Source organism: Geotrypetes seraphini, chromosome 1, assembly GCF_902459505.1.
Source record: "Geotrypetes seraphini chromosome 1, aGeoSer1.1, whole genome shotgun sequence".
Taxonomy (NCBI): domain Eukaryota; kingdom Metazoa; phylum Chordata; class Amphibia; order Gymnophiona; family Dermophiidae; genus Geotrypetes; species Geotrypetes seraphini.
In genome coordinates this window covers 22052514-22069939 of record NC_047084.1, presented here as the reverse complement: position 1 = coordinate 22069939, position 17426 = coordinate 22052514, and positions in this window count along the sequence as shown.

The window sequence follows — 17426 nt, the reverse complement described above, 5'->3', positions numbered from 1 at the left end:
GGGCAGGTAGGAAAAGAAGACGAGCCTCGTGGCTCGAGTTGCATCGAATCCCTTGGGATCCCCGCAACCCTAGGGGGTGTCCCCATGGGATCCCCATCGTCCCTGTTCCCGTGCAGCTCTCTAATGATAATTCTGTTCCCTGGTTAATCCCTTAGAAACAAGGACTTAGAAAAATATTCAGAAGTTAATCCTTGTAAGGATCTAAAAAATTATACAAGCAACTTTAAAGGAGACTCTTGCCTGAACAGGCAACCAGTGAAGATTTAACAAGAAATTCTGAGATAAAAGGGAATGCCAGTAATCAATGTGTAGTAAAAACATAAGCTGAATCAAGAGCATAAAATGATCTTCAAGAAGATATGTCCTAATACAGTGAAGTTATCTCAAATTAATTATAATCCTAAATAAATTTATTTAACCTGTGGCTCTATAGAAATAGTAGTATCTAATCAACTTCTCAGTACTCAAGTTCTATCCACCTGAAGAGTTACACCACTACTACTTGGCTTGCCAGTCCCTTTCTCTCCCTTAGAGATTTTCCATACTTGTCACGTGTTTTCTTGGAACAGTTACATGCATGGACTTCAGGGAAACCAAACAGTGTGCTGAAGGCAAAGGGGAAATGGCAGGTCACAAACACAAACCCACTTCCTCCTCCCTTCCGGTGCATGGACCTTGTAGAACTGCAAGAGAACAAAAAGCATTCACATTGCAAAAGTTTTCTAGGGTCTGGATTGTTAAATAGTGTAATTCCATTGTCACTTGAGCTTAAGTGTGCCTCCATTCTTTAAGTAATAAGGTGGCTCTTCCATTTAATTTTTTTTTTAATTGTAACTTTGTTTCTGATGATAATTTTGTTATGTAATAAAACTGCAGGAGAGAGCATGAAGTAGACAGATTATTACAAGTTAAAGCTTCTATTTACTGTTTTATTAAAGCAAAAGGATATTCCAATCTGGTGGCTGCCTCACTTTGTATGCAAAAAAAATACTGTAATAGGAAAGTTCCGGATTGAGTAAATGCAGAGTTCTTTATGGTGTACAAAAAGTTATTAGCTCTTTCACAGTCAAATAGTTGAATCCATTAGGTCAGGACATTTTGCTACAAGAAGCCCCACCAGAAGTACAAGCTATGCTAGCAGACTATAAGGGGCCCTTTTATTAAGCTGTGGTAATTGCACACTCAAGCATCCTGCAGTAAATTCCTAATCTACACAAACAAACTGTGCTAAAAATATTTTTCATTTTTCCTTGGAGGGGGCATGGGGTGGGTATTTCTGTGCAAATCAGTTAGCGTATCTGTATTAGCACAGGAGGAGTTCATGAGCTCTTACCGCATACGGAATAGGTATTGGAAAATGTTCAAGTGAGATTTGTAATGAGCAGCAAGCTCATCCATCTTTCTTGTTCTATCAATATTTTTTGTGATTATTTTTTTATATTCATTTTTTAATTTTTTTTTTAAATAAATAATTCAAGATTATTGCGATAACCTTTATGATAAGTTGTTTTGTTTAAATTAATAATCATTTCAAGCTAACAACTATCAGGTATGTATTATATTACAGAACTATCGTTTGACCTGGGAAGCCGTGGAGAAATTTTGACACATTAACCCCCTCTTTTACAAAGGTGTGCTATGCTTTTTAGCACACGCTAAATATTAACACGCGTTAAATGCTAGCACGTACATGTCATCCTATGGATGCGTTAGTGCTAAAACGCATTGCGTACCTTTGTAAAAGAGGGCCTAAGTGAGCCATGAACAGAAAAAGTTTGCTAACCTTTATGAGAATTTGAAACTATTTCCTCACAAAATAAATCAGCATGAAATTTCATATTGAATAAAAATTGCCATACAAATGGATCAAAATAAGCTGCAACTTTTATTCTGGTTATTACCACAATGCTCAGTATGTTGCTGTAAAGTAAAAGCACATGTGAATCACGTGCCACAAACTCTCATTCTTAAAATAGTCTCAAGAGTAGAAAAGCAACAGCCATTTCCTTCACTCAGCAGTGAAAGTCCTTTTTTCTGTTGCCTACTCTATCCCCCAATGACAGTATCTGATGTGAACTTGGGGTCATTTAATAATAGCGCTTGCCAATACTATTATCATGATTTATTTACCAGAGGGACAATTGCATGAAATCGATGTTTGGAGATAATTCGTGGTAATGGTATTATGACTCTCTTAATTTTCAATGAAATTTCAGCTTATGAATCATCTTGTTTAACCAGATGCTGTTTAATGAACATCAAGGGCCAAATGCATTATTTCCCCATGGACACAAAATTGAGTACAATGACCTTGTGCAAAGTCATTGAAATCAGCATCATTTCCCTGAAGGCTGGTTTAGTGCAATACTTCAATAAAATAATTATCTCTTTGCTTAGAATTTTCTGCAGAGCCAAGATGTATTTAAAACAAAAATATGTTATGCACTGATGGTGTTGGAATAGAGAGATGCCAGATTCATTATAAAGTGAAAAAATATTCATGTCTATTTGGGAAGTTTATATCCAGTGTCCACGTCTAGAGCTCAAAGCCTCATTCTGAATTATTTTTAGTTCTTTTTGCCGAATTGGGGGGGGGGGCAACTGTGCGACCCTAAACCCTTTTATTTTTTTTGTAAGGGGGATAGCTGGTGTCTCATTGGATTAGTTGCTATTTTGGCTGGGAAACACAGGTTCAGCTGTCTCAGTTGAACATAGATTATCTGATAAATGCTTTGTCGATTCCATCTTTGCTTTCCTAAGATTGTTTATATATGGTCCAGTGTTAAATGGGGTTAAATGGCTGTTCTCAGTGGAGGAGGGTAAATAGTGGTGAGATCAGTGCTTTTAACTTACTTATAAATGATCTGAAAATTGAGGTGATTAAATTTGCAGATGACAGTAGACCAGACATGGGCAAACTATGGCCCGCAGGCCATATCCGGCCCGTTAGTGTTTTAAACCTGCCTGCCATGGTGATGTTTACGTTTCCCCCTCCCTTCCATGAAGCCGATGCAACCCACGGAGCTCCAGAATTCTGAAGCTGTCACATACCTGGCCCTGAGCCACCTGTTAGGGGATGGGGGAGCTCCTGCTGCTCAGCGTTTCCATTTCCCGGCCCGGGCTCGCTGCTCTCAGCCGCAGCTGATGGTTTTCCGCATTTCCCCTGCTTTTGATCTCAAGAACCTAGTACTTTTTTTTTGTATTGGATGTTCTGAGATTTACTTGGTTGAGACTGTCATGTCTGCATACTCATATACAGTACATAGCTGGTAATTTTGATCATTCACGCATCTGTATAGATGTGCTTATGGTATGCCATATGGAAAATACCGAGAATGATTTTCAGCACCTGCAGATGCCCCAGCTGCCCTCTCCTGCCTTCGATCAGCTCCTAAACCACATTCGCAGTTTTTCGAAATTCGCGGGTGAACCTCCATGAATTTTGGGGGAGTACTGTATGCGAAAACTAACAAGCGAATCATATGGTTCTGAGCTCCGCTTATTAGTTTTAAAAGTGTATACATTGATTGTCAGTGTTCTCCTTTCCTTTTTGTTGAGTGGTTCATATTTTTGGGACACTTTTTGATTAAGATTTTTTCATTACCCAGTAGTGTGTTAGGGGATATGGTAATAGATGTTCATAACAGAATTATCTAACATTATCACATACACTACTCCCCCAAAATTCATGGGGGTTCCGTTTCAGGAACATCCGCAAATTTTGAAAAACTGCTAATGCGGTTTAGGAGCTGATCGAAGGCAGGAGAGGGCAGCTGGGGCACCTGCAGGTGCTGAAAATCATTCTCGGTATTTTACGACCGCCTCTTCTTGGTACAACGTCAGGCTACACCAATCAGGAGCTGCTTTGACATTCAAGATAGCGTGTCAAAGTAGCTCCTGATTGGTGTAGCCTGACTTTAGTACCAGGAAGAGGCGGTTGGAAAATACCGCAAATTACTGAGTCTGCGATTCGCGAACTACCAAGTCGTGGGGGTTTACTGCATTTTCTGTCATAAAATTTGGAAATTTATTGACTCATTGCACTGTTGGCTTTACTGCTATACTTTATATAATCACCAGCTCCCTCTTGGGCTAAAAGTTTGCTGTCCAGACAGAATTGCTGTTATCCATTACAATCTCGTATTTCTCTCTCATTGAATAATTATCTCATGTTGCTAATTTTGTTGCTTGAAATAGGTGTTCTTATTGTTCTCAAAATGGCTCACAAATTATCATATGCATCTACAGTGTCTAGTCAGAAACTTGCGAAAAACACTCCACTCAAGAAGAATTACCTCCTTCACACTCTTCTCTGTCTCCTAAAGATACCTCTGTTACTAAAGCTTATTTCTTAGAATTGTGGGGGGGAAATAAATCCTTCAGAATGGATATTACCTCAGCTATTAAGGACATTAAACAAGAACTTAAATCTCTGGATGAAAGGGTTATGCAAAATGAAATAAATATTGGAGAACAAATTGATGCTGTTGCCTTATTTCAAAATAAACTACAGAACCTGGACAGGCTTAGTAAGGAAATTAAAGAAAAACAAGATGACATTGAAAACAGAGATGATGTAATATTCTCATATTAGGTGTACCAGAATGAGATAATGAAAATCTGCATTATTTTGTGTTGGACTTATATAAACATTGCATTCTAGATTCTGACACGTCTACTAGACAGAGTCCATCAAGTTACAACTTATACTTCCAAATCTACAAACTATCCTAATTTTTTGGTTCTATCTATATTCCAGAATAAAATTGCTTAATTCATTTGTTGAAATTTGATATCTTCTGATTACATTGTTGTATAATGTTCAGATTTCTAATGCTCGTTGTATTGTTTTTGTGCTCCAGAGACCTTATATATCAGTTTTTCCTTCTTTTTTCTTACTAGTCCAGGAGAGTCTCATTATGGTATTTCATATAGCTGGTTTCTGTCTCTGGATGATTAAAGTTATTTCCTGGAACATCAATGACTTGAATCATCCAAATGAAAGAAAGAGAGTGCTAACTGCTCTTAAAAAACTTCATGCCTCCATTATTTTTCTTTAAAAAACACATTTGATACCAAACATGAAAAACTACATACTAATTGGACTGGACTAGTCTATTATTCCTTTTTCACTAAATCCAAAAGCTATTCTTATTGCTAATTCTTGCTCATACACAATAAAAAGAGTTATTAAAGACCCAGAAGGCAGATATATCATTCTAATTGGCAAACTGGCAAAATACATATATTACTTTGGCTCAGTGACATACCTAGCATATGTTAGAGTAAACACTTTCAACACTGACTGTGAAGATGTCCAAAAATGTAAGACAGGAACAGCATAGACCTAACTCAATCCAAAAAATGAAGGAAAAAGCCCCAGAAAGGGCCCTTCCACCTCACCAAAACGGCTCAAAGAGGTGGTCGAGCGTTCACCTCACTGGCAAAAAACCTTCATTATATGATAAAGTCTTATGCTGTGCTGTAATGTGCCAACGAAAATTATATAATAGAGGAATTATTACACTTATCTTCACTGATCGGTACACCTAGCATATGTGACACCCGGGGCCCATCATTTTTTGACCCCCCCCCTCATCTGTATGAAAAACATGATTTTTAGTAACAATCCACATGTCACACAAGAGTATACCTAGGAAAAGGCAGCATTTCACATACTGCAGTGAGCAGTACATCAATACACCCATTGTAAAACTAAACAAGCCAGACTAGTACAGATCAATCCTACAGTCAATCCTAACAGAAAACCATGTCTTTTCGAACACACAGAACACAGAAAAATACCTTTGCCTAGTGTGTAATCACAAACTAACCCCTCCCCCTTTTACAAAACTGTAGTGTGGTTTTTAGCCATGGTGGTAACAGCTCAGATGCCAACGCTAAAAAATGCTCTACAGTTTTGTAAATGGGGAGATAGAATAAAAATGCGTAGACAAAGATTAAACTGAAGCTCCAAGAAGCTGGACTCTGCATACAATGCAACACCACAGAAACAGCAATACATCTCCCCTAAATAAAAAAAAAATAATAATAATAAATAGAATTTTTTTCTACCTTGTCTTCTCTGGTTTCTGCTTTCCTCTTCTTCTTGTCACTCTCTTCCACTGTCTACCCTCTCTCTGCCCCTTCTATATGGCATCTTCTCTCCTATTCACCTTCCAGAAACTTTATGCCTTCCCCTTCCATCTCTCCCACACCACCATGGTCTGGCCTTTCACTCTCTCTCCCTTCCCCCCACTTCCATCAGTATCTGCCCCCTTTCTCACCCTTCACCACGTTTCCATACCATCCTGACCCCCTTTCTCACCCTTCACGCTTCCATACCACCCTGACCCCCTTTCTCACCCTTCACCACACTTCCATACCACCCTGACCCCCTTTTTCACCCTTCACCACACTTCCATACCACCCTGACTCCCTTTCTCACCCTTCACAACGCTTCCATACTACCCTGACCCCCCTTTTTCTTCTTCCACCACCCTACTATGCTTCTTTCTCTCTCCATCGAAATCAGCAAGGTCCCGCGATGATGACCACTGCTGCCTCTGCTCCGGAAGAGGTAAGTGACGTCAGAGGGGGACTGGGCCGGCAGACGCAGGGAGTTGTGGCAAGGTCCCGCGATGACTGCGGCTGCCGGTCCACCCCCCTCCGACATCACTTATCTCTTCCAAAGCAGTGGCAGCAATAGTCATCGCGGGACCTTCGTGCACTTCAGCGCAGCTGCTGTATTTAGGCTCTGGAATAAATACAGCAGCCGCGCTGAGGTGCCGTTTTCAGCAACACGGGAACTTCCGGACCCAGCCGGCTGTGCATCCCCTTGGAGCGTGCACCCGGGGCGGATCTCCCCCCCCCCCCCCCCCCCCCCCCCCCCCCTTGGTACGCCACTGCTTTGGCTAATATTTATGCCTCCAATACTAATTTGTTAGATTTTTTTCCAAAATTTCTTCCATACTCTCAATCTCTCACTAAAAGGAACATTATTTTGGGGAGGTGATTTTAACTGTGCCCTCACAGCAAATGACAAATCAGAAACCTCTTTTAAATCTTGCCTATTCTCTACCCAACACTTTTAATATCATTACAGAATTTAACTCTTTCGGGTTTCACTATTAACTTTGAGAAATCTGTTATAATGCCTTGTAATCCAAACTCATGAACTATAGCACAACTATTTTTACCACATGGCTTAAATTGGACTTCACAATTTCTATACTTATGCATACAAATCTCTAATTGACTGGATATCCTTTTTGATTTAAATTATCTACCATTGCTACATCAGCTACAATCCAAAGATTTGGCAACCCAATCTCCAGATCATTTTTTTCTCTTGGTTGGGTAGAATCAATATATTTAAAACATTTTCTTCAAACCGCTTAGAACCTAACGGATGTAGCGGTATATAAGAAATAAATTACATTACATTACATTTATTTTTCCTAAAATTCTTTTTGTATTTATTAATCTGTCCATATTTATTCCTCGTAAATTTTTTGCCACACTGTGAACCTGCATCATTCGATATACTGTATATGGTATAATAAAAGGCCACTGGTTAAAGTTCCTATACTATTCCTTCCTATAACAGCTGGAGGGCTTGGATTGCCAAATTTACAATGGTATTATTGGTCAGCTTGTCTTCGAGCACTACATTGTTGGATAAATCCTAAGGCCTAGTCTCCCTGGGTCAGACTGGAGGAAATACTCGTTCAGCTGTACATTCTCCTTACTTACAATTTTTCTGATACACATAGTTGGTCTCAGAAATTGAAACATCATCCCTTTATTCTGCCGGTTCTATGTAGCTGGAAGAAATTTTATACTCTGAAGTCTATATCTTCTAACTTCATTTCAATCACACCCCTTTTAGCTTACTGCCCATTTCGGCAGTTATCCTTAGATACTGGTCTAGCCAGTTTCCCTTTGATTAATCTATTACACAGTACTCATCTTCGTTCAATGGTTGATATTTTCAGTAAATATAACCTTTGCCTCATTATTCCAATATTTCCAGTATTTTCAGATTCGCCATTATATTGCAGAGGGAAACATCACTGACAAAGTAGCTTGACCATTACATAATTTTGAGGAATTTCTTTTTAAACATCTTTCTCTTAAGAATTTTATCTTATGATTTATAAAAAGTACTTTTCATTATCCCAGGACAAGCAGGCAGCATATTCTTAACGCATGGGTGACGTCACCGACGGAGCCCCGGTACGGACATTTTTCACTAGAAAGTTCTAGTTGGCCGCACCGCACATGCGCGAGTGCCTTCCCGCCCAACGGAGGAGTGCGTGGTCCCCAGTTTTTTCGTTTCCGCGGAGCGAAGAAGACGCATGTGGTTTCAACGGCCGTTGAAAACATCCTTTTTGCCTTCCCGCTCGCGCTTTATTCTCGTTTTTTCTCTTTTTCCCACTTCGGGTTCTCTTTTTTATTCGATTCAAAAAAAAAAAAAAAATCTCTCGATTTTCTCTATTTTTTGAAACTGACCCCAGCGGGGCCTGTTGCCACCATACAGGCCTCCGGTTTTGATTTTGCGGAGGCCGTGTTTCCCTTCATGCCCCCTCAACCAGGCTTTAAGAAGTGCCAGCGGTGTGCACGCCTGATCTCCCTTACTGACCCACACAATTGGTGCCTACAGTGTTTGGGTCCAGAGCATTGGGCTGACACCTGCACCCGCTGTGCCACTCTTAAGAAACGCACCTTAAAAAATCGGCAGATCCAGCAGAACATCCTTTTTGGTACCGGATCTGCTATGGAACCTGCCGTGACGTCGACGGTACCGCAAAAGACGGCACCGACCACTTCGACGATGCCCGATCCTTCCTCGGGGTCGCTGGCACCAGGTAAGCCAGCTAAGAAGCCTTCCACCTCCCTTGAGCGGCCGCCTGCCACAGTGGCGACGCCGGTCCTCCCGGCCTCACGCCGACCCCGCAAACGCTCCGCCCCGATCTCGGTGAGTGCCTCGTCATCGGCCTCCTCATCGCCGGGGCGTGGAGCAGCACCTATGGAACCGAAAAAGAAAAAAGCGGTCCCGGTGCCATCCCTGGATGACCGCATCGCGGCCATACTCCATGACAAATTGCAGGAACAGCTGCAGCACCTGTTAACCGACCCTCTTGGCTCCACTTCTTTCGGTACCAGACCGGCCCGAGCCTCGCACCATCCCACCGGTGTCCACCCCCTCAGTGCCACTCAACACTTCCATGCCAGTCCTCTCGGCTCAACCACCCCGTTCTCATCCTGTGGTACAGACCCGCTCTGAGGTCGATCCCCCTCGGGACCAGGAAGGGCACCGGTCTCCCCGGGACCCTGAATGGCACCGCTCTTCCCGGGACCGGGATCAGCACCGGTCTTCCTCTCCCGGTACCGTCTCCATGCACTCTGGCAAGTCTCTTTCTAAGACCCGCCACACCGAGCCTTCCACCCCGACATCTCGGCGTGCGCACACTGATATCAGGGACCCGGACTTATGGGAAGAATCCCCACCCGGTACCGAGGAGGACGCATCATCCACAGACGAGGAACCCTCAGTGACCGATACCGCTTCCAAGCCTGAGCAATCCTCTTTCACCAAATTCCTCAGGGAGATGTCGGCGGCTCTTTCTATTCCTTTAGAGTCCGACTCCAAAATGTCCCAGGCCTTTCTGGATGCCTTAGACTTTGAACAACCTCCCAAAGAGTTCCTCAAGTTACCCGTCCATGACATACTGCAGGAAACTTTTTATAAAAATTGGGAAAATCCACTCACTGTCCCCGGAGCTCCTCGTAAACTTGACAGCCTATACAGGGTCATCCCAATTCCGGGCTTTGACAAACCTCAATTGCCCCATGAGTCTCTCCTAGTTGAGTCTACATTAAAGAAAACTCAGGGCTCCAGTGTTTATGCCTCCACCCCTCCTGGCAGAGAAGGCAAAACGATGGATAAGTTTGGCAAACGCCTCTATCAAAATGCCATGCTAGCCAACAGGGCGAATAATTACACATTTCACTTCTCATTTTATATGAAGCATCTCGTACAACAGCTATCCGCCCTACAAAAATACATACCTGACCGCAAACTTCCAGCCTTTCAACAACAAATTTCCAGCCTCCTTCAACTGCGGAAATTCATGGTGCGCTCTATTTATGATTCATTTGAGTTGACCTCCCGAGCGTCCGCCATAGCTGTTGCCATGCGGCGTCTGGCCTGGTTGAGGGTATCTGATCTTGACATCAACCACCAAGACCGCCTAGCTAACGCACCCTGTCTTGCGGACGAACTTTTTGGGGAGTCCCTGGATTCAACCACCCAGAAGCTCTCAGCACATGAGACTAGATGGGACACTCTGATAAAACCTAAAAAGAAGGCTCCACCTGCTCGTCCTTATAGACAACAACAATCCTCTTACCAGCGCAGGTTCTCGGCCAGGCCTCTCAACCCGCCTCAACAGCAGCCTCGCAGACCTCGTCAACCACAATACACTCAGGCTCGCTCTCAATCTCACCAACCTGCCAAGCCTCTTCCTCCGTCAAAAACATCTCAGCCCTTTTGACTCCTTTCTCCAGGGCATAGCCAGTCTGCCACCATCATTACCTCTTCCTCAGCCAATCGGAGGACGTCTCCAACTCTTCCTCAACCGTTGGGAGGTCATCACGTCAGACCTGTGGGTCCTCAACATCATCCGCCACGGCTACTCTCTCAACTTCCAGACTCTCCCACCAGACAACCCTCCTATAGAGTCTGCGGCCCACTCCTCCCAGTCCCTTCTCCTCCTAAGGGAGGTCCAATCCCTCCTTCTCCTCAATGCCATTGAAGAAGTTCCCACAGACCAAAGGGGCCAGGGATTCTACTCCCGCTACTTCCTGATTCCCAAGAAGACAGGAAACCTTCGTCCCATCCTCGATCTCCGGGATCTCAACAAGTGTCTGGTCAAGGAAAAGTTCAGAATGCTCTCCCTGGCCACGCTTTATCCTCTTCTCTCTCCACAAGACTGGCTATGTTCCCTGGACCTCAAAGAGGCCTACACTCACATTCCAATCCATCTGAATTCACGTCGCTACCTCCGATTTCAGATACAGCACCGCCACTATCAGTACAAGGTGCTACCCTTTGGCCTCGCATCATCGCCCAGGGTGTTCACCAAGTGCCTTATTGTGGTGGCGGCCTTTCTCAGGTCTCACAACCTCCAGGTGTTCCCCTACTTGGACGATTGGTTGGTAAAAGCACCTACGTCTCCACTTGTGCTACAAGCCACTCAGTACACCATCTCCTTCCTCCATCTCCTGGGGTTCGAGATCAACTACCCCAAGTCGCATCTACTTCCCACACAGCGACTTCAGTTCATTGGAGCCGTTCTCGACACCACTCTGATGAGGGCGTTTCTCCCCTCCGACCGCCAATGAACTCTGCTCCACCTCTGCCGTCAGGTGCTCCTCCGTCACTCCATTCCAACTCGGCAGATGATGGTCCTCCTGGGCCACATGGCATCGACGGTCCATGTGCTTCCTCTGGCGCGACTCCACCTCAGGACACCTCAGTGGACTCTAGCCAACCAATGGTCACAGACCACGGATCCTCTTTCTCATCCCATCTCTGTGACATCGTCTTTTCGGCAATCTCTTCAATGGTGGTTGAACTCCTCCAATCTTTCCAGGGGTCTACTCTTTCATCTACCCCCTCACTCCATGATCATAACCACAGATGCCTCCCCCTATGCATGGGGAGCTCACCTGGGAGACATTCGCACTCAGGTTCTCTGGACCCCTCAGGAACGTCAACATCACATCAATTTCCTGGAACTCAGGGCCATGTTCTATGCCCTCAAGGCCTTCCATCTTTGCTCAGTGGGGCAGCTCCTCACAACCATCTGCTGCCCCTTTTCTGTTCCAGACTCTTCTCTCCTCATCGTCAGGCCCCGGATGCATTCCTGCTCAACTGGACGGATCGGTTCCTCTATGCCTTTCCTCCTCTACCTCTGATGTTGCAGACGTTATTCAAACTCCGCAGGGACAAAGCCACCATGATTCTCATCGCCCCTCGATGGCCTCGTCAACACTGGTTCTCCCTCCTGCTCCAGCTCAGCTCCAGGGAGCCCATTCCTCTTCCTGTGTTTCCTACTCTACTTACTCAACAGCATCAGTCTCTACTACATCCCAATCTGTCCTCGCTCCACCTGACAGCTTGGTTTCTCTCGGGCTGATCTCTCCAGAGAATCTATCTCAGCCTGTCCGTCGCATTCTGGATGCCTCCAGGAAACCGGCCACCCTCCAATGTTACCATCAGAAGTGGACCCGGTTCTCCTCTTGGTGTCTGCTTCATCATCACGATCCCACCTCATTGGCGGTGGAAACCGTACTGGACTATTTGCTCTCTCTCTCCGACGCTGGCCTCAAGTCGACCTCCATCAGAGTCCACCTCAGTGCCATCACTGCGTTCCATGAGCCTATCCTCGGAAAACCTCTTACGGCTCATCCCTTGGTTTCCCGGTTCATGAGAGGCCTCTTCAATGTCAAACCACCTCTGAAGCCTCCTCCAGTCGTCTGGGACCTGAATGTGGTTTTATCAGCACTCATGAAACCTCCGTTTGAGCCTCTTGCCACAACTTCACTCAAATTTCTTACATGGAAGGTGCTTTTCCTCATTGCCATCACCTCTGCCAGGAGGGTTAGTGAGCTGCATGCACTGGTCGCCGACCCACCTTTCACTGTTTTTCACCATGACAAGGTGGTTCTGTGTACCCATCCTAAATTCCTTCCCAAGGTGGTCTCGGAATTTCACCTCAACCAGTCCATTGTATTGCCTGTCTTTTTCCCTAAGCCCCATTCTCTTCCTGGGGAACAGGCATTGCACACGCTGGACTGTAAGCGTGCCCTTTCTTACTACCTTGACCGTACCAGGGCTCACCGCTCATCTCCTCAGCTCCTTTTGTCCTTCGACCCTAACCGTCTAGATCGTCCTGTCTCCAAACGGACGCTTTCCAACTGGCTTGCTGCCTGCATTGCGTTCTGTTATGCTCGGGCCGGTCTCTCACTGGAAGGTGCTGTCAAGGCCCACAGGGTCAGAGCTATGGCTGCTTCTGTGGCTTTCCTCCGTTCCACGCCCATCGAGGAAATCTGCAAGGCGGCCACTTGGTCCTCAGTTCACACATTCACTACTCACTACTGTCTGGATACCTTCTCCAGACGGGATGGGCACTTCGGCCAATCTGTGTTACACAATTTATTTTCCTAATGGCCAACCATCCCTCCTCCCTCTCTGTTAGCTTAGAGGTCACCCATGCGTTAAGAATATGCTGCCTGCTTGTCCTGGGATAAAGCACAGTTACTTACCGTAACAGGTGTTATTCAGGGACAGCAGGCAGATATTCTTACGACCCACCCACCTCCCCGGGTTGGCTTCTTAGCTGGCTTATCTTAACTGGGGACCACGTACTCCTCCGTCGGGCGGGAAGGCACTCGCGCATGCGCAGTGCGACCAACTAGAACTTTCTAGTGAAAAATGTCCGTACCGGAGCTCCGTCGGTGACGTCACCCATGCGTTAAGAATATCTGCCTGCTGTCCCTGGATAACATCTGTTACGGTAAGTAACTGTGCTTACTCTACTACCTCCTTTAATGGGAAATTTTAGTTTAGATACTTTCTGGGCTGAGATTTGGGCTTATTACTTCAGGTCATTCTCTCTATCACATGTGAATACACAATTATGGGCTCCTTTTACTAAGCTGCGATAGCGTTTTTAGTGCGCACAGAATTTTAGCGTGCGCTAAGCCTGCGCTACGCGGCTAGAACTAATGCCAGCTCAATGCTGGCGTTAGTGTCTAGGGCGTGCAGAAATTCTGCGTGCGCTAAGCCCGCTATCGCAGCTTAGTAAAAGGAGCCTTTTGTTTATTATATAATGTATACCTGATGCCCCAACATCTCCACCGTTGGAATTCTGATATCTCACTCCATTGTTGGCAAGGTTGCACTCTCCCTGGTGATATGATTCATATCTGGTGGTCTTGTCTACCCATTCGAATTTTTTGGAAAGCTATAGTGAGATATACTTTGATTTTAGACCACCAGATCAGTTGAGCTCTTTTGAGCATTTGGATTTTGGCAGACAATTATTGCTGGCTGCAAAGCCCTGTATTGCACAAAAATGGAAAGACCCTACATTACCCTCCCAGCATTTCTGGCTTGACAAAGTTTGGCATATTGCTGGAATGGAGAAATTAATTTGGCTACATAAGAATAAATTATGGAAATACGACTTTTATTTTGAACTCCTCTCTTTCAGGATACTCTAAATTTCCGTTGAATTCCACCCATTAATTATACTCTCCTTACACCCACTACAATGCCTTTTCTCCTGGGAGGGGGGGTTTGGGGGAGGGGGTTGGTCTCTGGAGCACTGTTACTGTTCTACCATTTACCTGAGACTTCTTTTATGGTCTATTCCTGGGTTTCTGAGCTTGTTGCTAGAGTTATGTTTTTGACTTTGCATTCTTACTATTACAATTTTGCCCATTTGATATGGTTTCTATATTTTCTACAAACATAATTGTAATTATTATTCTGTCAATGTAATTGATACATGTATCTCAATTGACAAGTTTGTATTATGTATTTTTTATACTACAATAAAAATTATTTGAAATTGAAAAAAGGTTTAGACAAGTTCCTCGAGGAAAAGTCCATAGTCTGCTATTGAGACAGACATGGGGGAAAGCCACTGCTTGCCCTGGATCAGTGGCATGAAATGCTGCTATTACTGGGGGCTTTGCTAGATACTTGTGACTTGGATTGGCCTCCATGAAGACAGGATACTGGGCTAGTTGGACCATTGTTCTGACACATTAAGGTTATTCTTATGTTCTTATGAATGATATAATTTTTCATCTTTTGAGACTGTTTTGGACATGTTGATATACTTGTACTGGTTTAATTATGCAGAACAATAAAAAGATTTAAACATAAAACTAAAATTATGTTTTCCAGTTTCAGTAAAGCAGCTTTTGTATTGCCAAATCAGAGTGAAGGTATGGTGTGTAACTGAGTCTGCAGAAGCAGTAGTGTAATGAGGGAGGGAGGCACCTGGGGCAGTGGCACATGGCATCGCCACACGGTGCACCCCCTACTCTTCCCCACTGCTGGAGCCACCCTTCCCCCCACCCCATGTACTTCTTGAAATGTTTGCTGTCGTGAGCAGCATCTTCCACCTCCTCCTTGTACTGGACTCGTCTACCTTCTGACATCACATCCTGGTCCCAAGACCAGGAAGTGTCGACAGAAGGAAGCCGAGGTTGGCATAAGCAGGAGATGCTGCTCATGCCAGCGAACATTTCAATAAGTATGTGAAAGGGAAGAGGTGCCAGTGCCCTCCCCCCCCCCCTTCTTACTACATCAAAGACAAGAGTGTTAGCTTGGAGCAGTTACTTATTAGAGAATGACACGGGGAAAAAATCTGTCCCCGTCACCGCCCCGTCACCGGCCCACCATCCTCTGCACCGCCCCGTCACCGCCGTTCCCTTCACCGCCCCGTCACCGTCACCGCCATCCCTTTCACCGCCCCGTCACCGCCACTGCCATCCCATTCACCACCCCGTCACCGTCCCCGCTGCATCCATATAAGCCTTAGTACTGTAATATTTAGCTTATTCCTTTCTTATAAATCAAAGTTCCTGCTGCTGAACTAGAGAAAGAGATGTTCAGCTGGCAGGGCTTTGTTTATAAATTTTTATCAACACAACTAAAGCAAAAAATAAATAGAATTTTTTTTCTACCTTTGTTGTCTGGTTTCTGCTTTCCACATCTTCTCATTCAATTCCTTCCATCTACTGTGTGTCTTCTCTCTGCGTCTTCCATTTGCTGTTACTGTGCCTCTCCCTTCACTCCCCCCCCCCCCCAAATGGTCTAGCACCCATCTTCTTCCCTCCGCTCCCCCATAGTCTGGCATCTGTCTTCTTCCCATTCTGTCTTCCACATTTCCCTTCAGGGTCTGTTCCTCTCCACTCTCCTTCAATGTCTGTCCTATTCCTTTCCACCACCACCCTTCCCTCCCTCCTTTACCATCTGTTCCTTTCTACCACCCTTCAGCTCCTCTCGCGTGGCCTATCTATCTACCTTCCTCCCTCTTATTTTCATGGCATGTTACAATGTAATTTGTGCAAGCCACTGGAGCCTGCAAGCTCGGTCCCTGTCCCATCCCCACAAATCATCTCGCTTCTGTGCTCCTATTTTCCCCATTTCTAATATCTCCCCTATGTATCTGCCATTGCCCCCCCCCCCCTGTGTCCATATACCATCCCCATGGCATGTCCCCTTTATGTCTCTGTCCCTATGCCCCATGCACATAATTTCCCCTCTTTCTGTTACCTTCCTGTGTCCAGATTGCCCCTATCTTCCTCTTCCATACCAGTGTGTCTCTTCTTTTCAACCCCATCTAGCTTTTTTCCCTCTTTCTTCCCCCCCCCCCTGCTTCTAGCATCTGGCTCACCTGCCTGTCCTTCCCTTTCTTTCCTGCTGTGGGTTTTTCTTTCCATCTTCATCCCCTTGGCCCAGAATCCTTTTCCCTTTCACTCCCTCCTTCCAATTTGAGCCGGGAACACTAGCGATCGCACGGTCCCCGCAGCCACTACCTGCCTGCCCAATCGATCCTAGTGTTTAGCCAGCTCTCTCCCTTCTCCTCACCTTAGTTTATAGGTTTTCTTTTTCGGCGACCCGCACGCTATCAGAGAGCCGCGCACGCGCGGCTGCTCAGTGTTCAATCTTCTGCTCTGCTGCAACTTCCTGTTTCCGATTGAGTCAGAGCAGAAGATTGAACACTGAGCAGCCGCGCGTGCGGGTCGCCGAAAAAGAAAATCTACAAACTAAGGTGAGGAGAAGGGAGAGAGCTGGCTAAACACTAGAATCGATCGGGCAGGCGGGTGTGAGCTGCGGGGACCGCGCGATCCTTCATGCCTCACTGCGGGGACAAGACCATTCACCGCCCCGTGGGCGGTGAATGGCCTTGTCCCCGTCGCCGCAGCAACTGCTAGTTTTCTTCCCCGTTTTCGGCGGGTGACCCGCGGCTAAAATGCGGTGGCCGCGGGTAAATCGCCACCGTGTCATTCTCTATTACTTATCTCACACATTCAGTCAGGCTTTCAGGATTGTCAGAATAAACATGCACTGGGCTGAAGTGATCACACAAGTTTATGGTCAAACTACAAAAAAACAATATGAATATATATACTATTTCTAAAAATATATATACTATTTCTAAAAATCTTAAAACCAGTAGCCATCAGCATTATAATCTATATATATAAAATCGGAGGTATGTCTGTGTGTATGTATGTGTGTGTGTATGTGCCGCGATCACGCAAAAACGGTTTGACCGATTTGAACGAAACTTGGTATGCAGATCCCTCACTACCTGGGGTGATATGTTCTGGGG